This window comes from Mustela putorius, unplaced genomic scaffold (genome assembly GCF_011764305.1).
Source record: "Mustela putorius furo isolate JIRA1106 unplaced genomic scaffold, ASM1176430v1.1 tig00000731_pilon_pilon_pilon, whole genome shotgun sequence".
In the NCBI taxonomy this organism is placed as follows: Eukaryota; Metazoa; Chordata; class Mammalia; order Carnivora; family Mustelidae; genus Mustela; species Mustela putorius.
This window is the reverse complement of record NW_025421461.1, coordinates 53,441-79,067: the sequence shown is the minus strand read 5'-3', so window position 1 is coordinate 79,067 and position 25,627 is coordinate 53,441. Positions and strand designations below refer to the sequence as shown.

The 25,627-nt window shown below is 43.4% G+C and overlaps 1 long non-coding RNA gene across 2 annotated transcripts; it reads left to right on the top strand.

The window, feature by feature from the left end:
* Window positions 1-239: 239 nt before the first annotated feature.
* LOC123393047 lies at window positions 240-19,341 on the top strand. Of its 2 annotated transcripts, XR_006607749.1 has the most exons (4): window positions 240-529; window positions 2,356-2,442; window positions 3,172-3,262; window positions 18,234-19,341. It is a non-coding gene; the product is annotated as an uncharacterized LOC123393047 (long non-coding RNA). The 2 variants fall into 2 exon arrangements; XR_006607748.1 differs by lacking the exon at window positions 18,234-19,341 and having other exon boundaries at window positions 3,172-4,898.
* Window positions 19,342-25,627: the final 6,286 nt, after the last annotated feature.

The window sequence follows — 25,627 nt, the reverse complement described above, 5'->3', positions numbered from 1 at the left end:
GGGCTAACCTATAAAATAAAATAAATTTTAAACATTCTAAATAAGAAAGCAAAGGTCAGCAGTTCCAGATTACATAACCTTTAGAATTTCCAAGAACATTTACCGACAGACTTAGAAATAACAAGCCGGGATTCATCTCTCCGCCTCTGGCGCCCCGCCCCCACGGCTCCGCCCCCTTGCCCCGCCCTCCACTGCTGGACCTGCGCGCGTGGAATTTTGGCGCCTGCGCGTGGGACGGAGGGAAGAAAAATGGCAGCTCCGAGCTTCCCCGCACCGCTGCATGGGCGCGTGGGCCGAGGCGCCTTCACCCATGTGTACGAGTCCGTGGAGGATAGGTTCCTGCTGCTGGAGGCGCTGGAGGCAGCAGTGGCTGAACTGACAGGATGCGAGGAGGACGAGGGTCCCCGTGGGAGAGGGCTTCAGCGTTCTGGAGAGGCGGCGGCAAAGGGGAGCCCGGGAAAGAAGGCATGCAGTCCACAGGAGAGGAGGCGGTGTCCGCAGACTTGGCGACATGGATACCAGAACGCTGGTACAGACGATCTTCCTTTAGATACCTGTCCTGAGCAGGCCGGGGTGTCTCTACTTAGCTGAGGTGTTGCTTTGGTCTGGGGAGCGCCACCGCTCCTTACTACGCCAGCGTGTATCTTCCACAAGCCCCCAGAGCAGTGATGTGATAACAGTTCAAAACTAAATATTCTGAAAACGTGGCTTATTAATATAATTTTTTCGTAACTATTAGAAGGTGCGTGGCATTTAATTTACTCAGTATACAAAAGCACCCTATAGTAAGGGAAGGACACAAGAATGAAGTGAGATTGTGGGATCATGGCGTGGATAAGTATTTTGAAACCCACCGAACAGCATATTCTGCCCTGAACAACTAGCCAGTTCGCCACGTGTGGCTACAGAACCCTTGAAACGTGGCTAGTGCGCCTGCAGAGCGTAATTTTTCATTAACTGAAAATTTTAAATGGCTACAGAGCTAGCAGCCTATGGAATTTTCCCTAGCACTTTGTAAATAACAAAATTGACTTGTTGAAGTGCCCCTCATAAGTTTTAAATGACATTAAAAGAATGAATACCTGCGTTATTTTTTTTTTAATGAAAGGAATTTGAGTAATTAGATTTATTTAAAGATCAAGACTTGAAATTGGTATCTCAAGATGAAACAGCAGTCAGGCTTCATAGATCTGTATTTCTGTATTGTGTTTCTCTCTCTTAAATCTGGTCAGATTTTTCCATATGTAAAATGCCCCAACGCTTATTAAATCAGCTTTTCATTGTAAACGATGGAACTTTGGGATTTACTGGAACGTCGAATGGTATTATTTCTTTTTGTAATTTGTCTTTTAAATTTCAAGATAAAATTTCTTTTAAGTTTCAAGATACCCCAGAAAGATGTACAAGCACAAATTGCATTGCAAAGTATGCTGTGAAAGGAGCTGATTTTGTTATAAAGTCAGGTTATTTCTGTTCTTGGGATTCTGTTTATGAAAGCATGATAGTTATTTTCAAATAAAAGCCTCCTGGTAAGGTTCAACAGATAATTCAACAGGTAAGGTTGTCAGATAATGTGGATTGATTCCAAAAGTTAGAAGCTGCTAGAGTTTATTTTTGGGTAGTCGTCTGAGGCGTTAGTAGCCAGCAAGACCTAAATCCCATGAAACCCATTTCTGTGATGGAGTAACTAGTGCTTTTGATGCATATGTAGATTATAGACAGGGAAGTAAATTTAATTGAAGGATAAAATAGAGTGTAATAAGGAATTTATTCAAAAGCATTTTAAAGCTATACTAATATTCTAAGATCAGATTCTGTGAGACTTTCTCTCTTCAGTGTACAGCTGTACAAATAATGAATTTCTTCCCTGCTCTAAATCTATTAAGAGAAAGGGGGAACTTTTTTTTCCCCTAGGATATCCTAATGGATTTGTGAATGTTATGTACTTTTAAATGATAGAGAAAACATCAATAAAGAGTATAATAACTAACCCTATCATTTTAGGGAAGTACTAAACTACTAAACCCTTGTGAGAAGGGTTGATGTTTTTCATATTAATATTTTCAACCCTCAACCTTATTCCATCGTTTTATATAATGTTTTGTGGTAATTAATTGGAATCCATCTATTTTATGGACTTTAATTACACACCCCAAACAATTCTGAGTTAAACAGTATTAAATGAGCACAAAGTGGTTGTCAGAAATTAGTGTGTTTATAAATTTCTTTTGTATTTCCATATATTTGCAGGCGAGTGATGCTGGAGAAATACACATTAAAAGTAGATTGAGCTTCATTTTCTGTGATGTATATTTTTATCCTACTATACTCATTTATTTTATTTTGCTTTTTTAGAGTGGAAATATGCCTTGAAGTAGGATCAGGGTCTGGAGTGGTATCTGCATTCCTAGCCTCTATGATAGGTCCTCAAGCTTTGTACATGTAAGTATAAGTATATCAAATTCATCCACATCTTCCACTAAGAAATTCACTGGGGTATGACTGCCTGAATGAAATCATTTTTGTAAATGAATGGTATATATCTGAAAGGGTCTACTTAAGTGTAGTAAGGACTCAGATTATAAATTATTCTTCCCTAAACATTTTAACTGCATGTCCAAAACTGTTCCATCATACTACATAATTTATAGAAGCAACAAAATAATTTGAGGGCATTTCTAAATTTGAAAATTTTTAGGCAAATAGCCTGATTACCAGAAAAAAATTGAAAATTACTTAAATTTTTAAGAAAATTTGAGAATATGGAAAGTTTAAAGAAGAAAATAAAAATCACTTGCAGTTCTACCACACATGGTCCAAAGTGTGTTTCTTTCTTTTTTTTCCCATTTCCTATGTTTTAAATATTGTATCATGACTATTTTTCAAAAATTCCTTTTAAATTTCATTTTTGGGGTGGCATAGTATTCATTAGACTCATAATTCCTTCAGTTGTGTATGCATGTATGTGTAGTTTCTATTCTTGCACATTATATCAATATAACAATCTTTTTCATTAATATAACATCTTATTTCTTTTTCCTCCACCATTATTAAAGCATTTTCATTTTTTCTAAATCTGCTTTTTAAAAAAGCAGTGGAACATTTTAAAATTTTTCAGTAATAGGTTGCCTCATGTTCGCAAAATACAGTTTTCTTTCTTTCTGTTTCTAGGTGCTCTGATATCAACCCTGAAGCATCAGCTTGCACTCTGGAGACAGCACACTGTAACAAAGTCCACATTCAGCCAGTAATTACAGACTTGGTGAGCTTTTCATCCTTGTCCAATAACAGTTAATTTTTTTTTTAAATAAGTGAAGGTTAAGATGATTAGGTCAAAGAAGCTTGAGTGATAAATTAATTAACTTTTAATCCACTAAATAGTATACACCATAATTTACAAAGTAAATTCTTAACTGATGTAATTCATCTTGTCCAAAATTCAAAGGAAACTTCTACTGTCTTGGGAGGATCAGTCATCTTTTGGTCAGAAGTGACAGAGAATCCAGTTTAAACTGGCTTAAGTAAAGTGTGTGGCTTCAGGCACAGCTGGCTCCAGGAACTCAAATGATATGACAGGCATCTTTTTCTTAACTCTGAACTTCTCTGTTGGCGCTATTTCTAGCTACTCTTTTTCTTCTTGGTAAGAAGAAAATTTGAGAATATGGAAAGTTTAAAGAAGAAACTTTCTCAGTTCTCAGCAAACACCTCCTTATCCTTCCATCGAAAGAAACTCTTTCTATTTAGTTAGTCTTACAAGCCCCAGAATGAGTATTGCTTGGATCATCTTGGATCATATGCCATCTCAAAATGTCTCACTGTGGCCAAAGGGGATTGAAATATGCAGATGACTGGTTTAGGCCTGAGTCATAGTCCCACCCCAACAGCTGCATTGGGATAAGCCCTACCCAAGCTAAATGGATTGAGAATGTGAGGATAGAGAATTTACCCATTAGAGATCAAGGAGATGAAATCAGAAGAAAGAGGAGAATGAGGCCTGGAGAGATAAAAAAAAACACATCACAATTACAGAACCACCATTTCAAGTTACACATATATTTCCCAGTCACAGTTTTCCTTTAATATTTTAATTAGTAGGACTTGGATAATTTTGGATATTTGTTGTTGTTATAAGTGCTTTTTTGTAAGCAAAAAATCTTAACACCATGTATCAGATAGGGATAAGAAATAAAAATGCTTTCCGTGCTTCTTGACGTGTATTCTTATTGTTAAGAGTATTTAGTTTTTTTGCTTTTTTAAACTCAGAAGTTATTTTTCAGCTTAGAAGGAATTAAGCAAAATATGTAAGAAATTCTTACCTATTAGAACTTGTTACTGCTATTAAAAACTAGATTATCAAGAAAGGTACTTAGGTGAGTTACATGATTTACATTAATTTACATTAAAGGTTTTGCCCTTTAAAATTTTAACTTCTTTATTGTCTCTATGACTAGTGTTAAATATATGGTTTTGGTATATAAAAACTTTAAATAAGAAATTCAAAATATCTTTTTTTTAACAGAGGTGGAAACTGAGGTGAGGTTCATTTTTTAAAGTCATGTAACTAATAGAGTGAAAATTACAGAATTTAAGCCCCGACAATTGAGTCTAAATCTAGAAGTCTCATGGCTGTTTCAGGACATGGCTCATGGTCTTCCATGCCAGTCAGCTCTTTCTGTGGTTTGAGTGATGGTGACCCTGAATGCTGACAAAGAAAGAAGGAAGAAGGAGGCATTAGCGTAGGTATTATGATCCACTTACAAAACTCTGTGTTTGTTTAATATTCAGAACACTAGGCATAGATTATCACAGCCATGATAAAAATCATTGTTTTGTTTGTTTGTTTTTTGTTTTGTTTTGGTTTTTTTGTTTTTAAGATTTAATTACTTGACACAGAGAGAGATCACAAGTAGACAGAGAGAAAGGGGGAAGTAGGCTCCCTGCCGAGCAGAGAGCCCAATGTGGGGCTTGATCCCAGGACCCTGAGATCATGACCTGAGCCAAAGGCAAGAGAGGCTTAACCCACTGAGCCACCCAGGCACCCCCAAAATCATTGTTTTAGATAACTAAGCTTACCTGTTTACAAAGTAGTACTTTTATTTTGCTTCTTTTTTAGTTTTAGAAAAAAAGACTTCTTTCAGATACAGCATATGGCTTTCCTGACATTCCTAAAATAAACTAAACATAACTTAAAATAAACTAAACATAACTTTATCTTTGATTGATTCAGAGTCATTAAAATGAACATTAGTTGCTATTCTGTGCTAGCTGTGATGAGGATTACTCAGGGCTTTCTTCCTTACACTGAGTAGCTAGAGCCTACAGTGATTTTGAGTTTTCATTTCATCTCTTTGTCTCTTTTCTCTTGCTTTATGTTGTCTTATTTTACTGTTACCTGTTAGTGGCATTTCCGCTCTCTCTTTCCATGTGCTGTTTGCTAGAATACCAAACAAGTGATTTAGTTAAACTTGTATTTAAGCTAAGAGTTCAGGGGCCCTAAATAAGAGCCTCTCATATAAATAAAGTGCATTTTGCTGTTTGAATTTAAAACTTTTTGTCAGAGGCCTTTTTTGCTTACTTCCCCATTTTTAGATCTGTTCTAATGCTCTGAGACCACGCAAAAGCTGAATGTGGATGGGTGAAGGGTGTGTGTGATTAGACCTCATATCCAGTCTACAGTAACTTTGTCATTTAATCCATTTTCTTTTTAAACTACATAATTTTCTGTATTTTAATATCAATTTTGCCCTTTATTTAAAATCCATACTGCAATGATTATTAATATATAGTACCTCAGAACAATTTTTTTAAAGATTTTATTTATTTATTTGACAGAGAGGTAGAGAGCACAAGTAGGCAGAGCAGCAGGCAGAGGGAGAAGGAGAAGCAGGCTCTCCACTGAGCAGGATGCCTGACATGGGGCTCATTCCCAGGACCCTGGGATCATGACCTGAGCCAAAGGCAGCTACTTAATGACTGAGCCACCCAGGCACCCCCACCTCAAAGCCATTATAAACAATTACAAAGCAAATTCTTTTTTTTTTTTTAAAGATTTTATTTATTTATTTGACAGAAAGAAATCACAAGTAGGCAGAGAGAGAAAGAGGGAAGCAGGCTCTCTGCTGAGCAGGGAGCCCGATGTGGGACTCAATCCCAGGACTCTGAGATCATGACCTGAGCCGAAGGCAGCGGCTTAACCCACTGAGCCACCCAGACACCCTACAAAGCAAATTCTTTTATAGTTTCCCTTCTTAACATTTCCGGAAAATTACCTTCTGGACTTTTTTTTTTTTTTAAACAATGTGAGAAACTTAATTTCTTTATGTAATTGAAAATTGTTTATTTCAAATGTATTTCCTCACGCTGCAGTATCACTACCAAAAGGAACAGCAGATAACTAGTCATCTTCCTACTTGCAGACAAAGGTGTTCCTGAATCACTTCCCTCAAAAATGTTACTTTTCACTTTTTAAATGAATAGAGAAAGAAGAGGTACCTCTGTAACACCTCCTCAAAGATATTATTCATGTGTTCTCTTTGAACTTTACAGTTAACAGGCCTATTAAAATGACAAACAGAAATGCTTTTAGGAACCTGGATAAAACGGAAGTTGTTAGGCTGTGTGTACATAGCCCAGTGATGTGTCCAGTGCTGAGATGGTAAGACTGAGTGTTAAATAACTTTGAATCACATGATGTAAAAGCTCTTTCCTCTCTAATCCTCCTACAGCCATTTTGATTACATCTGGGAGAAGGTCACAGTTTTAACACCTTTTAAACACTTGCAAAGGTCTCTTTTTTCCCTCTCTCTTAAAGATTTTATTTATTTACATATTTATGAGGTTACTCATTAGCACAGTAGGTAGCGAATCAGTCTCATGTTTACCTACTTATGTATTTATTTATTATATATTTGAAAGACAGACAGAGAGAGAGCACAAGCAGCGCAGAAGGAGGAGAGGGACAAGCAGTCTCCATACTGAGAAGCCTCCCTCCCCCCACAGTGGGCAGGTGGGTGTGGGGGTGCTTCATGTGGGGCTCCATGTGGGGCTCCATGTGGGACTCCATGTGGGGCTCAATCCTAGGACTCTGGGATCATGACCTGTGCTGAAGGCAGATGCTTAACTGACTGAGCCCCCCCCAGGCGCCCCTCCAAATGTCTCTTGAACAAAGAGGCAGAAGGCCTGCATCACCCTCAGACTGGAAGCAGTAACTATAACCATGACATGTTTAAAAATTTATATCCCATTTATTCTTGTAGTCATTTCTTTTTTTTTTTTTAATTTTTTTTTATAAACATATATTTTTATCCCCAGGGGTACAGGTCTGTGAATCACCAGGTTTACACACTTCACAGCACTCACCAAAGTACATACCCTCCCCAATGTCCATAATCCCACCCCCTTCTTCCAAACCCCCTCCCCCCGGCAACCCTCAGTTTGTTTTGTGAGATTAAGAGTCACTTATGGTTTGTCTCCCTCCCAATCCCATCTTGTTTCATTTATTCTTCTTCTACCCACTTAAGCCTCCATGTTGCATCACCACTTCCTCATATCAGGGAGATCATATGATAGTTGTCTTTCTCTGCTTGACTTATTTTGCTAAGCATGATACGCTCTAGTTCCATCCATGTTGTTGCAAATGGCAAGATTTCATTTCTTTTGATGGCTGCATAGTATTCCATTGTGTATATATACCACATCTTCTTGATCCATTCATCTGTTGATGGACATCTAGGTTCTTTCCATAGTTTGGCTATTGTGGACATTGCTGCTATAAACATTCGGGTGCATGTGCCCCTTTGGATCACTACATTTGTATCTTTAGGGTAAATACCCAATAGTGCAATTGGTGGGTCATAGGGCAGTTCTATTTTCAACATTTTGAGGAACCTCCATGCTGTTTTCCAGAGTGGCTGCACCAGCTTGCATTCCCACCAACAGTGTAGGAGGGTTCCCCTTTCTCCGCATCCTCGCCAGCATCTGTCATTTCCTGACTTGTTGATTTTAGCCATTCTGACTGGTGTGAGGTGATATCTCATTGTGGTTTTGATTTGTATTTCCCTGATGCCGAGTGATATGGAGCACTTTTTCATGTGTCTGTTCTCTTGTAGTCATTTCTATTTCCAGGAAGTAATACTGATTTCCCTTTAGAGCAAATTTATTTAACAACAACAACAAAAAAGGTCCATTTAAAGAAAAATATTTAGTGAATAATGGTAGGTCTCTATACATATATAGGAGAATTGTAAGAATGTTAATAAAATACCTGATACTTCGGACACTGCCTTGAAATATTTCAGCTATTCCATCTCAATAAACAGCCTCAGGGGGCGCCTGGTTGTCGCAGTTGCTTAAGTGCAGTTGCTCGGTGACAGACTCTTAATTTCAACTCAGGTCATGATCTCAGGGTTTGTGGGATGGAGCTCCACATCAGGCTCCATGCTCAGTGGGGAGTCGGCTTCCTCTTCCTCTGCCCTTTTCAGGCATGTGTGCTTGTGTGTGCGCTCTCTCTCTCTCTCTCAAATAAAAAAATCTTAAAAAAGAAAGAAAGAAACTAAGAAATAGCTTTAGAGTTCATGGATGAGAGTCTGTACAAAGTGGTAAATGAAGGAAATGGCTTTAGGGGTGAGAGCCCATCCAGATACGGTGTTTTAGGTTTACTGTGCCTGTGACAGTGCAGGGTGGCATGACGAGACATGGTTTTGTGAGTATGTATATAATTCAGTCATCCGAGGCACCAAAGGAATACTTTAAATGGCATTGTGCCTTGAAAGCACTTTGTTTAAAAAGACATTTTTGTTGCAGGTTCACAGAAAATTGCACCCAGTGGTTTAAAGATTTACAACATGCCAGACAACTGAGATTTTCAGTGTCTCTTCCACAATTTTCAGGCCTCTCTAATTGTCCCATCCAATATATTTATTTATGTATCTTTATTTTATGAGTAAAGTAGAAAGCAAATATATAGATAGATAGATAGATAGATAGATACATATATATTTGTGCATATATATGTGTGTGTGTGTATGTATGTATGTACATACATACACATATATATATTTGTGCATATATATATGTGTGTATATATGTATGTATGTATGTACATACACACACACATATATATGCACAAATATATGTGTATCTATTTTTATACATATGTATTTTTGGATGTTTTTTGTTATCTCATAAAACATTTCTCTTGGTTACAGAAAATAAATGTTTAAGTTAGAGCAATAGGTTTAAAGCATATGTATATCTATATAGAACATAGGAGAGCTTGCTTCCTTATTTAATCTTCGAAAAACCTATATCTGAAAGAAAATGTAAAAATATTTATCTCTGTATACAGTTTTAGCCCTCTAATACATTTTTCTCTAAAAACATGGGAAGAAAGTATTTTTAAAGATTTATGAATTTATCTGTTTTGATTCTGAGTCCAGTTTAAAATTCTGACTATTGAAACATTTAGGTCAAAGTCTTATTACCGAGATTGAAGGAAAAAGTTGATCTTCTGGTGTTTAATCCCCCCCTGTGTAGTGACTCCACATGAAGAGATAAGATGGGTAACAAAATTTAATTATTAATATTTTCAGCTATTTTCTTTATAAAATCAAATGAACTTATTATATGACATTAGTCAGCTGCTGATTAACACAAACCAGTCTGATATTACTCATAATTGTCAATAGTTAAGTATGTTGGCAGACAAAGGAAAGGAATCTCAAAGTAACAGAAATACAGTGACCCATATTATCCTTAAAATTCCTATCAAAATCAAGCCATATGTTTAAATTTGTGTGTGTGTCCCCTTTATCATGAATGGTAAATTTGCAAAACAATATTTTTAATCATCCTTAAATTCATTTTAGGAATTCTTTCTGAAAGTCAACAATTTCCTCCTTTCACAAGTGTAGGGGCACTGATTCTTATTTCAGGTAGGGAAAAGAAATATCTTGAAATATATGATTTGGAAAACCTCAATAATGAAGAGGTAAATCATATCTGAATTGAAAGAGAGAATGGTCAAGGCAGACAAAGTTTAATAATGAACTAAGGCCAGCTTTCCTTGAACTTCTCATGACCTGTTTTATTCATCAATGAAGCATGGCCAGGCTGATAAACATTACATTGTCCTCTGCCAAGATGGCAAAGTCTGTGTAGCTGCTATCACTACTAAGGGCAGCTAAGCAACTAAGAACTTGTTGCTCCTCTGACTAGGAACTCCTATGAGAAGGAAGTCATTGTTACAAGGTTAACAGAGATTTTAGCCAATGCAACTTAGTACAACTCTTTAGAAAGGGACTGTGTGAATAAATCTCAAGAATGATAAAAATGTTTCAGTCCAATAATTTCAGTCTTGACATATAATTTAAGAAAATCATTCAAGGGACGCCTGGGTGGCTCAGTTGGTTGAGCCTCTGCCTTTGGCTCAGGTTGTGATCCCAGGACTCTGGGATGGAGACTTGTGTCAGACTCCCTGCTCGATGGCTTCTCCCTCTGCCTCCCGCTCCCCCTGCTTGTGAACTCTCTCTTGCTGTTTTTCTCTCTGACAGATAAGTAAATCTGAAAGAAAGAGAGAAAGAAAGCAAGAAAGAAAGAAAGAAAGAAAGAGAGAGAACAGGAGAAAAGAAAAAAAATCATTCAACAGTAGATTAAAAGTTGATGTTCAGAAAATATGCTTATTGCGTATTTATTTATGATGGCAAATAATATGAACCTATATATGTAACAGAGAAAATGCAGTTAAGTAAATCATGGTCTACCAGGTCTACAAACTTCTGGCAAGACTAGTGAATGAAGAGGAGATTCTGGGAACATGGGGACATGAATGGGCTTCCTTTCTCCCACATTTCCACTACTAAGCTACATACTTGCTTCCCTGACTCTCCTGCTGTCACTAAGTAGTTCCCATTCTGTCATGGGTGATCTTTCTTTATCTCCAGATTCTCTCACCCTATCCCTCTCCCTCCCCCTCTGCACCTTCCTCTGCTCGAACAAGAGCTAGCACATGCAGTCTCTGTCAAATAAATAAAGCCAGGACCCCTGGGTGGCTCAGTCGGTTAAGCATGTGCCTTTGCCTCAGGTCATGATCTGGTGTCCCAGGATCAGATAGAGTCCCACATTGGGTTCCCTGCTCAGCAGAAGAGTCCGCTTCTTCCTCTCCCTCTGCCTGCTGCTCCCGCTGCATACTCTCTCTCTCTATCTCTTAAATACATATATAAATAAAATCTTTAAGAAAAATAAAAATTCAAATGAAAATTCCAACTTGTATTGTGGTTCTAAGTCAGGACCCTAGGTCAGAAAGTAGCCAACTGAAAATAGTTATTGGCACTTAGGAGACTAAGTGACTTACGAGAGAACATTTCTCCCTATGGAGGCCAACCCAGAGCCATGCATGCCTCCTGGAGCCCCTGCTTCAAACAGCCATGAAAACAGAAACAGAATATTGGGCCCTGCAAGCAGCCTGTCAGAGAATTAACTGAGTGCCCTCAGGAAGATGCAGCACAGGTATAGACATGACACAACAGGTGGACAACTATTTGCAAAACAGCAAGATGTCAAAGCTGCATTAGAATTGTATTATCTCAAAGTACTGTCTAGAAACTAATATTATCCAATAATACAGCCTGTAAGTGTGCAAATGTGGAGACCATGAATGTGGCTAAGAATCCAGAGTCTGTTAGTGGTTCCGAATAAAGAAAGACTTGTGGATTCAGAAACCTCTGCCCTCCAGCAAAAACAAGGGGAAAGATTGATTTGTCATGGCATTATGAGGAGGCTGTTTCTGAAAGATCACAACAACAACAACAAATGCTGCCCCCTTCTGCAAGGGTTTGGTAAAGGTGGGATAGAGCACTGTCTTTCCACGAAGGAGAGAGGAAGCAAGGGTGAGAAAAGGTACATGGGTCTCGTCCAGGCATCATGGCAAAGCTGTCTCTTGAGATGCCATCCACTTCAGTGCTGGGAAATCTGTACTTTTAGGTCACCTCATGCTGTGCAGGTCCCACAGAATCTGGAGATTTCCTCCAGTGTGCCACGTGAATCCAAGAGCCTATTCCCTGGAGTTTGGCAGCACAGGGTTGCTTAGCAAGACCTGATATGGGCCTTTCCAAAGGGCTTGAAGAGGTTTTTTTTTTGTTGTTTTTTTTTTGTTTTTTTTTTTCTGGAGTTCTTTTCCGGTAGGCCAGATCTCCAGGTTGCAAGATGGGATGATTAAGGTCATCCCCTAAAATGCACTGGGGAACCATGTTGTTTTTAACATGAACAATTAAGCCCTTACATATTAATTTCCATTCATGTTATTTATAAATTCCCTTTATTAATCTTCATAGCCTGAAAATTACACATGGCCTGTGGGGACTGAGAAATCTAACCCAAAATGTGAACTTACTACATCTACTCACATTGGAGGTACCTAGAGGAATACATATAAAATTTACTCTACAGGAATGTGCTTTAAAGCCAGGCATTAATATATTCCTATTGAAAAACTTTTGAGAAAATAAACAGAACCCACACAACAGTAAAGAATGTGAACCAAAGAGCCTCCTAGATGGGAATCTCTCTTTTCTTCCTCCGTGACTTCATTTGGTATCATTTCCCCATGACCCAGAAGCTTCATTCACTCTTGTGGAATATGCTGCAATGGTTCGTTTTTTGTGTTGGCTTCACTGGACCTCAAGGTGACCAATTGGGTGAAACTTTGCTCTGGGCCTATGAGAGTGTTTCTGGACGAGACTAACATTGGAATCGGTTACTCAGTAAAACAGATTGCCACCCAATGCTCCTGGGCTTCATCCAACTGAGTAAGGGAGACACCCCTCCTTCTAACCCTCTCAATGTCTTTGAGCTGGGACATTGGTCTTCTGCCTGGGTCATAAATGTGTGAGCCAGTTTCTAATAAATCCCTCTCTAGAGAAAGATGACATGGAGATGTAGGTATAAACAGTCAGTTGTTTCTCTGAAGAATGCTGACTAATACACATTCAATTCCTCCTCCTGGCTTAGTTCCATTGATTTAACTCCTTCCTTTCTTTGGGAAATGAGGATCCCAGTTAGATGCCCTTTCTGACCTAAACACTTTAGACCACACAGATCCGCAGTTCCCGCCCCAGTGAATGGAAACACCACTCTGTGGTCCAGATCGTGGATCTGCATTGTCACAGCTCCGTCCTAGGGGGGCTTTGGGTAGTTTGCCATGTTCCCCCAGGGCCACGAGAAGCCCTTATTATTTCCCAAGTGGACTGATAAGAGGCCACATCCTATGTCAGCTACAGGAGAAACAGAGCAGAGCAACAAGTGGATCAACCCAAAGAGCAGACCGCTTGCAAATGAAAAATGAAATGAAATGAAAATTGAATGGAAATTTAAATGAAAAAATGCTTGTTCAACCAATTCTCATTTAAATTAGGAAATCTGGGTTCAATTCAGATTAAATCAGCAATTTAATAGGACAGATGGGTATTTTAAAATTTTTCTTACAAAGACAGGAAACCTGCACCGGGGAAAGTTAAAATCCCTTTTAACTGATGATTAAACAAAAAATTCAAATGATTTATTTGACCAAGAAACAGAGGAACTCAATCTAAAGTAATAAGGAGGAAAAAAAAGGACTGATAGAATGAGAGTGCAGATTTAGACATTAACTAAAATCGAGTAGAGAATATATGAAAATGATGGATATAGAAATATCATTGAAAGCCAGAGGTTTGCCACATTCCTCATATCTAAATGTCACAGTCAAGTACTTCTACTTATGCTCAAGTCCCAGGCCATGCTGTTCAATGTGATACATCCCAGACCCAGAGGAGGAAGGAAACCTCCCAATTTCTTTGAATGAAGCCCTGTAGCCTGGATCACGAAGGCTGCGGGACACAACCAAGTCGAGAAAGCCTCCCTCCCTCAGCCGCACTCGTAAATGCAGACTCCAATGTCCTCACTGCAATCATAGCAGCTATCATCTCTCAGTAAATTAAAATCCTAAAAGAGATTATGAAAAAGCCTCAGAAGAGGAATGCAGAGATATTTAAGAACATATCAAATGGTATAGAATAGATTAATAGTTGCACAGGCAGAAAAAAAAGGACAATAAAGGGTGAAAATATATTAGATGTAACCTGAGCCTCCTCCCACCTCTGCCCCAGAGACCCAGAGGCCCATGAGGATGATGCGTGACCCAGGCCAACTGTTCCCCCGACTGGTGCCATTTGCATAGTGACTAGGAGAATGGACTGTGGATCCAGGCCACCAGGATTCCAGTTTGGCCACATCATTTCCTTTGTGATCTTAGTGAGCTACCCAATTTAAGTGCCCCAGTTTCTATAACTGAAAAATGCTGATAATAATAGTACCTGCCTCCTGGGGTAGACATAAGAGAGGGGTGAATGAATATACATGAAGTGCTTAAAATGGCAAGATGACAGTTCAGTGTCCTCTTGTTGGTATTTGCATTATTATTGTCACTGTTGGTATCTTACTGAAGCCAGCTCTCTGAGATTTTCTCTCACTCCCTCCTCCAAAAGAGTGACCTAGATGGGCATCTGGGTGGCTCAGTCGGTTAAGGGTTCTACTTTTGATTTGGGCTCAGGTCGTGATCTCAGGGTCCTGGGATGGAGCCCCAAGTTGGGCTCCACTCAGCAGGTGGTCAGCTTGAGACTCTCTCTCCCTCTGGCCCTCCCCACCCTCTCTAAAATAAATAAATAAACAATCAAATAAGTAAATAAATCTGAAGGAGACAAAGAATAAGAAGAGGAAGAGGAGAAGGAGGAGGAGAAGAGAGACCTAGATGGGGAGGAGGGAGGATGGGGAAAGTTTCTGTGGTGCTCAGAAGGCAGCATCCAGAGACTAACATCTATTTTGTTCAACCAGTGGGATTTTGTGTTTATTTACTGTCACAGATTAAGGTAACAACGATGAGGCTTAATTATTTGTCTAAAAAAAGTTGTACAAGTCACTGTGGCTGTTTCAAGTTTGGTTCTCAATTCTTGATTTTCAAAGGCCTTTTATCTGTAAAAAGAAACAATCTGTCCTGGAGAAAATTCATTATTGTATACTGTTTACTAATGCTTTGAGAACGCACAAATAAAGGTTTTGTTTATAAAAAAAAATAGCAGGCCCCAAATGGAGTCATTTGTGCTAGACCCACCAAGACTTAATATCTTAAGCTAATTCCTATTTCAACCTACTTCAGAAATAGTCTTAACTGGTCAGTGTGGAATTTTCTGGTCAGCACCAATGATGTAAACTGCCACATGGCTCCTTTCCCTCCTCCAAAAGAAAATGAAGTAATCCCCCTAATATACCCTTTTATCCTCAAAAGGAAGGTGACTTCACCCGGAGCAATTATTTAAAAAAATATATTATGATTTAGTTGACTTGTCTTTAAAAACCTTTCCTTATCTGTAGACTTTGGAATGCCTTTCTAGTGTTAGGATGTTGGCTGATTCATGAATCATTTGATAAAACCAATTAGATCTCTAGAACTGACTTATTTCAATATTTGTTGCTTAGCGGTCTTGACATTTCTGTTTAATTCTAAATATTTGAAGAAAATCCTGCCATCTTCTGTGTTTTCCCATTTGAGATGGACTCAGTCTTTTTATATTTTTATTAGGAGAATAAGAAGATTCAAAGATGGTTTTCAGAAATATAAGGCTCTTGCTTTCTTCTCTCATTTGGTCCCAGGAAATTTGAAATCTAAACATCTTTGAATAGGAGATCTCAAATAATTATTTTCTGGAGTCTCTGTCATTTTAATAGTACATGTGAAAAAACCCGCTCTGTAACTTTTAATTAATTTTTCATGAAGAAAAGCTACAAATAAAAGTTTCAAAGATATTTTTTAATTTTTTTTTATATTTATTTGACAGAGATCACAAGTAGGCAGAGAGGCAGGCTGAGAGAGAGGAGAAAGCAGGCTCCCTGCATAGCAGAGAGCCCAGGACCCTGGGATCATGACTCAAGCTGAAGGCAGAGGCTTATAACCCACTGAGCTACCCAGGCGCACTTTTAAATTTTGTTTTAATCTTCTAAATTTTTAAGAATTTTTAAGTTGGTAAGTTTTATGAGATAAGATTTTGGTATATAATACTATACAACTTTTCTGGTCTTTTTTTCCAACAAAATATTCACTTTGTTGAAAGAACTCATAGTTTTTTTCTTAGTTCAGTTGTTAAATTTTCAAAACAACATATATAATTTAAAATGGATGTTCTTGGACTAAAGTATCTGGAGAGTTAAGACAATATTTAAACTAATATTGCCTGCATATCCCTGTGTTTTAAATATCACTGATAACCAAATGAGATTATATTTACGTTTACAATATGTTATAAGCATGCTACAAAAATAAAGTTATTGAAAACTTAGAAAAATTCATCAAGTTTATTCACTGATCTAGGTTTTTTTTTTTTTTTAATTCTTTAGGTTATTCCTTTGCTTTCTATCTCTCTGAAATAGAAATATAACAGAACTATTTGTTCTGTGTCTCCATTTCAGGCACAAAACCTCTGTAATTTCCAATGAGGATAGCAATAAAGGTTTCTTTTGTTATGTTAATGAGGTGGCTTTTGGCTCTCACCTAGGAACTGGGGCTGGTTGGCAGTGGGGTCAACTTGTGATTAGAGGCATGGACCCTTGAGTCCACCAGCCAGACCTCTGGGGAGAGAAGACAACTGGACATGAAGATCAATGGCCAATAGTCAATAATGTAATCAATCATGCCTGTGAAATAAAACCTTCATAAAACATTTCTCATAACATCGTGTATTTGTAAACCAGGCTTTGATTTTAGACTTTCTGTTTTAGCCAAACTAGCAAAAAGGGTGAGGTTTTTGTTTTGGTTTTGGACATTCTCATATTTGGAATCATAAGGGTTCTGTGTCCAACTTCACCACGGGTGTGGGAGGGGGTGTTCCACTCACCAACAATTCTCTGACACCAGGTAAGTGTGCGTGTAACTCCAATCTGAAACTATCTGTGTGGACGTAGATACCTGGAGAGAGCAGGGGCTCAGTCCCACAAAACTGTCCCCCTGCCACACACATATTTCACACTTCAGACAAGAGTCATAAATCTGGGTTGTCATCTGTGCCACCGACCGAAGTATTCTAGGAATTACAGCCATTACTGTTACGGCTACCACTGTGGGATTGGCCTTGCATCAGACCATACAAACCACACAATTTGTGCAAAAATGAATGAGAATGCTAGCAAGGCTTGGAATCAACAAACAGTCCTAGATCAAAGATTTCATGAAAGAGTCTCTGATTTAGAAGAAGCCATAATATATATAGGAGAGAAGATCTTCTAAATATAAGGCTTCACCTTCCGTGTGATTAGAATGTTTCTTCCTTCTGTGTTACTCCTACACCTATAATAAATCAGAAATACCGTGGAACAAGATTTCACCATATTACTAGTCATTATGGCGGTAATTTAACTGTGGATATTAAAGAGCTTCAAGATTCTATTCAGGGCATTCCTTGCTATCCTTACAATCAGTTCAAGAGTGAGTTTCGCACAAATAATGTGCGAAATGATTCTGTCTGATGTAAACCCCTTTGCTTGGATCAAAACACTGGTCTTGGCATTATAGGTGGAATGATGACACTTTTTATTGCTATAATCATATTACGCTTAGTCCTCAGATGCTCACGGAAATCTTTCTGATGACTAATGGTTCAAGAACTTGAAAAACGGATTTTGCTGCTTCTGCATTAACAAAAAGGGGGAAATGGAACCATCCCTCAGAATGATAGGCTGCTTAAAATATCAGTAATGAGAAATGGTACTGGTCACGCAAGCATGCTTGATGATGACCTTGAGAAAACCTGTACTACCAGCAGGCCTCCAGTGGACAGGAGAATACAAGTCCTTGAAGCACAGCCACTCAGGGTGGAACATGACCTGTTTCCCTTTTCCATTGTCTCCCCTGCCTCATGAAATCCTGCTGTTAGAATAATCCCTTTATGTGCGCTTGCTCAGCCAAAAATTCCATGCTGCTGGGCCAGGCCTACTCTGTTTACCTACAAGACTATGGTCGACGTAGGCCTCCCATTCCTTCTGGTTGACCTACAAGACCCATGACTAATGGATAACCTCCTCCTTTGTTGGTTGTGATCTTGTATCTAATAAATACGGGACTGAGGAGTTTTGGGGGGTGACAGTCCTTTCAGCGTGGTCCCTGTTCCCTCCCTCTCACAGGTGACTTGTTTGTTCCTCATTCTTCTCCCCAGTGCCATCAGGAAGGGGCCCCCAAATGCCTGGCAGAGGGAAGAGATGCACGGAGGGAGACCTGGTGCTTGTGTGAAGTGGGATGTCACTCAGCGCTCAGGGAGCTGTCACACCCTCAAGGCAAAGCCGTCCTCCTGTGCCCTGAGCCACAACTTTTGATGCCAGATCCATACTCTAGGCCAGGAGTGTCTTTACATTGTTCTAGGGGTCTTCAGTGGGAGAGGAGCAGCGCTTCCAATAGACAAGGGTGAGTCTCCCCACTTTGCCCTCCCCAGGCCAGTGTTCTCCCAGGCCCATGCCCGAAACGGAAAACCTACTCTCACTCTTCAAGGGTCCATCATTCTTGCCCTACCCGCTCTGCTGGGCCACGGGAACCTGGAAACGATGGCGTCGGGCTTCCCATGCCAGCACCCATTCGGCCCCCAACTTTTGCCCACTTGACCCACAGAAGAGACTCAGGAGAGCTATGCAGAGAAACTAGAACAGGCTTTAATTAACGAAATTAACACTACCTAAAGGTTCTGCGAAGAACATGGGGAGAGGGGAGGGGAAGCCTGTGGGCAGCGGCAGGAGTCCCAGGAGCTGTGGGACTGGAGGCCAAAGGGACACGGATCTCCATGTACTGTCCCAAGGCCCATGGCTGCTGGGATCACAGACGAGGCCTCAAGCTCCCACCTTCCTTCAAACTGGTGGGTCAGGGATTGGGAAGTTTCCCAACATTGGGTGGTAGGCTGGGAGCCCGGTTTTGCTCCAAGACTGGGCTTGGTTTGTGTCTCCCATTCCACACTAGTCTTGCACCGGTGTCAACAGGAAGGAAGTGCAACACCGGCTACTTCTCCAGGAAGGTATTGGCTCAGCTGAGCCTCTGCCTTTTGGGCCCCAAGGAAGTGGGCTGCGATGTGGAGGAAAATGGCTTATTGCACGGAGCAGATCTTTTGCGTCCTCTCCGGTGCTGGGCAGGGGATGAGGGGTTCTTTGTGGCAAGGCTGCTCTGGGCCTTGCTGACCAGGGAGGCGGGGCCACTAGGAGGAGAGGCCCGGATGCTCCCGTCCCTGCAGACGGCCTTGCTGGAAGTGCTGCAGCCATCTGATCTGGAGCTCTTCTTGGTCTTCTTGGTCAGGTGCCTGGGGATGTGACTGAAGCTAGGGGCACTCGGGGCTCCCGACATAGGCTGGTTCGTTGTGCTGGCTCCAGCGGTTCCCGACAGGGTGCTCTGGCGTGGGCGGCCCCCTGTGTTGGGGCCCAGGCTTGCCCTGGAGCCCTGTGGGCCACTTGGGGCCCTGCTCGTTCCTGCTGTGATGTTGAGAGCCCCAAAGCTGGAGCACAGATCTGCATCATCTCCTCTCCCCAAACCTGGGGGTGCTGTGGAAAGCCCCATGCTGATGGGGGCCGGCATTGTGTTGCTTCCTGGGGGGCGGGGCTGCTGGCTAATGGGCCCAGCATGGGACACGGCACCGGGCAGCTGGGTGACAGCTGTCAAGCCACGGGCAGAGGCTGCGCCAGGGGCGAGTACAGCGAGAGAGGTAGCCGAACCTGGGTGGGCACTGGCACAGGTGCCCCGGGAGGCAGATGCGGGTAAGGGAACCGCATAACCTGCCTGGGTATCACTACCCAAGGACAGCTGGACTACTGCTGTACTCAGGGACTGGAGAGGGTTTGGAGCCTGAGCTGCCGGCTGTCCATGCGGGGGAGAGCTGTGAAAGGGGCTGGCTCTGGGCCACTGCCCACCAACAGCCCCGAATGGGGCCTGGGCAGTAGATCCCAGGTTGCCACTCCCCCCAGGCAGCGCAGGCAGCCCTGTGGGGACTGTGACTGAGGCCTTGTTGTCCCTGGACTGCATTGAGAGGGCCTGGGTAGATGCAAAGTTGCTCCCACTGCAGCCAGGGTGAGACCCCAAGAGGAGAGGCTGGGAAGAACGGGAGCAGTCCACAGAGGTGACCTGGGAGTCAGAGGCTGACAGGGGAGCAGCCACTGCAGCAGGCAGGGCCAAGGCACTGGATGGGCAAGTTGGGCCACAGCTGGAGGTGGCCTCTGTGTCCCCTCGAAGAGCATCTTGGATGCGCTGGAGAGCAGCTGTCTTTTCCTGATCCAGGTCCTCAGCAGTCACTCGAAACCCCAGATCAGGGGGTGATGGCAGCCTCAGTGGCTCCCCTCGCCTGTGTGGCAGCAGTGGAAACTTGCGTTTTTGGGGCCTGGAACAGTCAGCTGGGGATGAGCAGTTCCTCTGCGCTGCCTTCTGCCTGGTGGTGGTATCGGCATCCTTTTCCAGCTGGTGGTTCTTCTGGCAAAGTGCAGGCACTCTGGCAGGACACAAAGGGCTCTCTTGGCTGACTTTTTTCGGGGACCTCGGGGGCCGCGGGGCCTGACTTGTAGCCAGACCCCTCCTCCTCTGCACCGGGTAGCAGCCCCTGGTGGAACTGTAAGAACTGGTAATGGCATTTCGAGAGGGGCAGGAGCTCCTATGGGAGCTGGGGGACTTCTTACTGTATGGGTCTTCTGAGCTCTCTTTCCGGGGGACGGCTCTCAGCAGAGGCCCAGGCCTGGGCACAAAGGAAGAGAGGCCTCCGTGGACCCCCAGGGGCCTAAATGCCCCCTGTGGGGCCCTAGCACCTTTAGGGTCTTTTCTGTGAGTCTCTATCTGGGCCCTCCCTTTGCCGCTCTCTCTGGGGTCTCTGCACATCCTCTCCCCTCTGGAGACTTCGTGGACATTCCTGGGTGCTGAGGGCCGCAGCCTGGTGACGACCTGCTTCTGCAGCACACAGGGGGTGACCGTGTCCACGATGGACTCGCAGCGGTGGCGGCAGGACACCTGCGATCCAGCAGCAGATAGCATCACCTTCAGCCGGCAGCCCCACCTGCAGGAGGAGGTGATGAGCCCCAGAAGAAAGCGCGGGGTCGCCAGGATCATGGAGTACCTTCTCCAAGCTGCTAGGACTGAGCGCGGTTGCCAACTTGCGGGGTACTTGGAGGACCGCCTGTGAGTGGACCCTGGGGCGTGGACTGCTGGGCGAGCCCTGAGCGCCAAGAGTTGTCTGCGGCCACAGGGAGCCCGGTGGGGGCGGACAAGCCCTCCTGGCAGGTGCGGGTCCCGCAGAGCCCGGGGCTGGGGGGAGGGGCATGGCCTGTTCAAGGAGGTGCCCATAGAGCAGTCTGGTAAGCCCAGATGCTGGGGATAGCGAACTAGGCTGGCAGTGCTCTCCTTCAGCTGCCAAGTCGTGGCCGAAGGCCTAGAGCACAATGTGGGGCCTGTTGCCAGGACACAGCTTTGGAACCTGGAACCTGAGGAGTGAGCGCTTGTGCAGGAACCCCTGTGCATGCGCACAGCTTCTGTTGGGTCGCCACCCAGTGCAAGAATCAGGCCTGCAGAGGCGCCGTGGAGGGGTCGACCCCCTCGTTCCCAACCCTCGGGATGGGAACAGATCTCTTGGGCTTGAAGGCTGAACTGAGGAAGGGGAATGGGGGTGCAGTGGGTGCCAGCCATCTCCCCTGGCTGGGCCCCAAGCATTAAGGGACAAGAGCTGGTCCCATAGCCGCGCCCCAGCGGACCCGTCAGCCGGGCATGGCAGGGCTGCACGCATCCTCTCTTCCCTCGGCAAGTGCCCCCATTGCCTCCTTCTCCAGGTGTCAGGCCCTTTGTTTCTGGGTGACATCTTGGACGGTGGGCTCACATGTTGTGCAACATTGGCCTCTAGGAGACACTCTGAAGACCTTTAGGGAAAACCATTTTGATTAATCCAGCAACAGGGTGAAGGTCCAAGTGGGCATTCCATCTTGCCTTTTGTCCACCATTCTTGTTCCAGTACCCTTGGCCTGCCCTTGCCGTGCTCTTCGTGTACACTTGGCACACCCACGTCTGGGGTTACATCTACAGCTGAGTCTCTCTGTTCTCCCTGAAGATGCCACAGACTGGATTCCATTCACAGAACTTTCTTTACTTTCTGACAGCACCCGGTGTGGAGTCTCCTTGGACAGTCCCCACAAGCACCCACTGAAACCCAAAGGGCAATTGTTTCTGGTAATACCCTCTCACAGAGACCCCAGCGGTCCCCTGGCATGTGTGGGTCCACACAGCAATGGGTGATAAGCCCCCCGGTCAGCTACAGCTGCGATCCTGGTGCTCTCTGGGCTTTTCTCTCTCGCTGCTGCTGCCACTCAGAACTGAATTCTCGCCACTGACTGCGGCAACTGCCGTGCCAAGTTCTTCATGTCTGTTCATCCCTATCCAGTCCTCAGAGGCACTTTAAGAAGGAGAGAGACTTCTCTTCCCTGTTCCGTAGTTGGGGACGCTGAGACACGCAGATGATTCACACCGCCTGTCGCAGGTCACTCAGCTGGTAGGCTGATGCCACCCTGAGTCCATGCTGAGAGCTGGGTCCTAGAGGCTTGCAGGTCTGGCTAGAACTCAGGCCCTGACTGTCCCTCATCCATATAGGTCTTAGAGCTTGCTGGAGAAGGGTGGGAAGGGGGAGAAGGTGCTGAGCAGTCCCCACACTGGGACTGGGGCCTGAGCGGGGCCCATTCCCTGTACCCTGGCCCTGACCCCGACAGCTACATTTGCAGTGTGGCCCATAGGCGGGGTGTACCCCTGTCCCTCACAGGGCCCCCTTTTGCCACTCTCCCAGGAAGTACGGCTTGGGCTTTAATGGTGCTGGCCTGAGCATGCAAGAAAGGTGGCCTGGGGGCTGAGAGATGATGCTGACTGCTGTGGACACAGTGGCAGGTAGTTGGGAAAGATGAGGCAGCAAGCAGACAGAGAAGCAGAGAAGGGACAGCACTGCAGAAGGAGGTGGGAGGGGAGAGGAACAGAGGGGACTGACAACACACACATACACACACACACACACATGCACGCACACGCACACACAGAGACACAGGGCAGATGGGAAAGAGGGGAGGAGCAGCGACCCAGGGATACAGTGAGGCCATCTAGATCCTGCCCTTCCTCCTGGCTGCACGTCAGGTCCCCAGTGGGCAGGTCACCCCCGCTGTGTCCTAGTCAGTCTCTTCCTCATCTGCATAGCAGTTTGGTGGGACCTTGTACCTGCTTGCACGAGTGGGTGGCATCTACCATTCCCTGTGTCCAGGGCTGGCCTAGTACCAGAGCTTTCATCTGCTCACGGCCCAACCCACACCAGGGGCACACAGAGAAACTTCAAGCAATGACACTTCCTGAGGCCACAGACATGCTGCTGGGGACTCAGGAGGCTGAAAACTTGGCCTGGGAAGAGAATTTCTTTCCCTGGCGTTTTGCTGCTGAAAACGATTCCCCCCAGGCCAGGAGCCAGCTGTGTTCTTGGATAGTCTGTGGCCATGGAGTAGCAGGACAACCCCCCACCCCATATGGAAGCCTGGGAGGTGGGTTTCTGAAATCCTGAACTGTAATCCCATCGGTAATAGTCCAACAGTTTGCTTTGACCAAAGATCCTCTGCATTTGAACATGCTTTCCAATTGTTCAGTAATGGGAGTCCCAACGTAACATGGCTCACATATTTTTATATGTGGATATAGATTTTTATCTATCCGTAGAGAAAAATGACAAAATTCTTTGTTTTTAGAGGTTATTTCTCATGCCTGATTCCATCTCTACACCCAGGGGGGACTCAAACTCACAACCCTGGGACCAAGCATCACACACTCCACCGCATGAGCCATCCAGGCAGCTCGTCTTTTTAGAGGTTATTTCTAAAATTCTGCCTTAAAAAATTTTTAAAGATTTTATTTACGTATTGGTCAGAGAGAGATGGAGAGCACAAGTATGGGGGAGGGACCGAGGCAGAGGGAGAAGCAGACTCCCCTTTGAGCAGCGAGCCCAATGCGGGATTCCATTCCAGGACGCTGGCCTCATGACCGGAGTTAACACACTGAACCAGTCGGGTGTCCTGAAAATTCTGCTTTGAAATGTAACCTGGGCAATTATCAATTTATTTATTTTATCATTAGTTTTATTATTAATTTTAATAATTTTTAATATTTTATTTGCAAATTATTTTCTTTTATTTTATTAATTTTACTTTTTAATTTATTTTACCATTCATTTTTATTATTTATTTATTTATTTATTTAAGATTTTTGAGATTTATTTGACACAGAGAGAGAGAGAGAGGTCACAAGTAGGCAAAGAGGCAGGCAGAGGGAGATGGGGAGGTTGGCTGCCTGGTGATCAGCGAGCCTGATACCCGGCTCGATCCCAGGATCCTGGGATCACGACCTGAGCTGAAGGCAGAGGATTAACCCACTGAGCCACCCAGGTGCCCTAGATTCATTAACAAGTTACCTTACAATCAAAAGTTCACCTTTTAGAGTGCAGTCTGGAGGACAGTTTGATTTTTCGGTGGGGGGAGCTGCTGGGGCCTTGGAAAATGACAGGATCATTATGGAGCTCAGTCTGAAGTTGCTTTACCAGGTAACAATGGACAGGGTATAATCGTAGAACTTAATGTTACCTCTATTATCACCTGTGACAATATAGCTGAAATGAACAAAAACATCTGTTTGGGAACTAACAGTAGTAAGTACCATCTCCTGAACAGCTCATTTTATGTCCAGCTCTGGAATCCAGGTGTTGTACAAATTTCACTTTAACACTGTGGCTGATTTTACAGTTGATCCACTTTACATCTGGGAAACTAAGGCTCAGAGAAGTTGAGAAATTTGCTCATGGCCTGGGGTTGCCAGATTTAGCAAATAAAAAATGCAGGATGCCCAATGAAATTTGAATTTCAGTGAAACAAGCAGTAATCTTTCAGTACAAGTATATCCCAAATACCGCTGGGGACCGACTTACACACGGCAGCCCCATCAGGCCCCGTGGCTAGACTGTGCAGGGACCCAGGGGTACCTAATGCAAAGCACACGCTCTGTGTCGCTCTCTCCGCTCCCCGCCCTCTCCCATCAGCCACATGCAGTGGCAATGGGCGTTGATTGATATTCTCTGCCACTAGACCACAGAGGACACCAGAGTCCATCCACCAGCCCTCTGAAATCACACATCTTGGCAAAAGCACACAATCCACTTTACAGGAGGGCACTGCTCTCAGAGCCATATGAAACCCTGTCCGGTGGTCACAGCCAAAGCCAGAGTCCTGTGATATAAGGGCTTTTATTTCCAATTCTCAGATCCATCCCAAATGGGGATTGGCAGTATGTACTGGCATAAGTCTAATCACGGTCGTCGGGGGGGCAGGATGGGAGATCCTCTTATAGAGGCAAAGTGATTAAATGCAGTTTCTGATTGATCAGCAAGGCAGGTGGGCAGAGTAATTGGTAAGAACATCTTTCACTGCCATCTGCTGGAAAGAAATGGCAAAACAGGCCAAGTGTTTTCAAAATCCTTGGTGGGCTCCCTGGTCCTGGCTGGATTTTATTTACCATGGAGAGAGGGGAGTACAGGCCTGG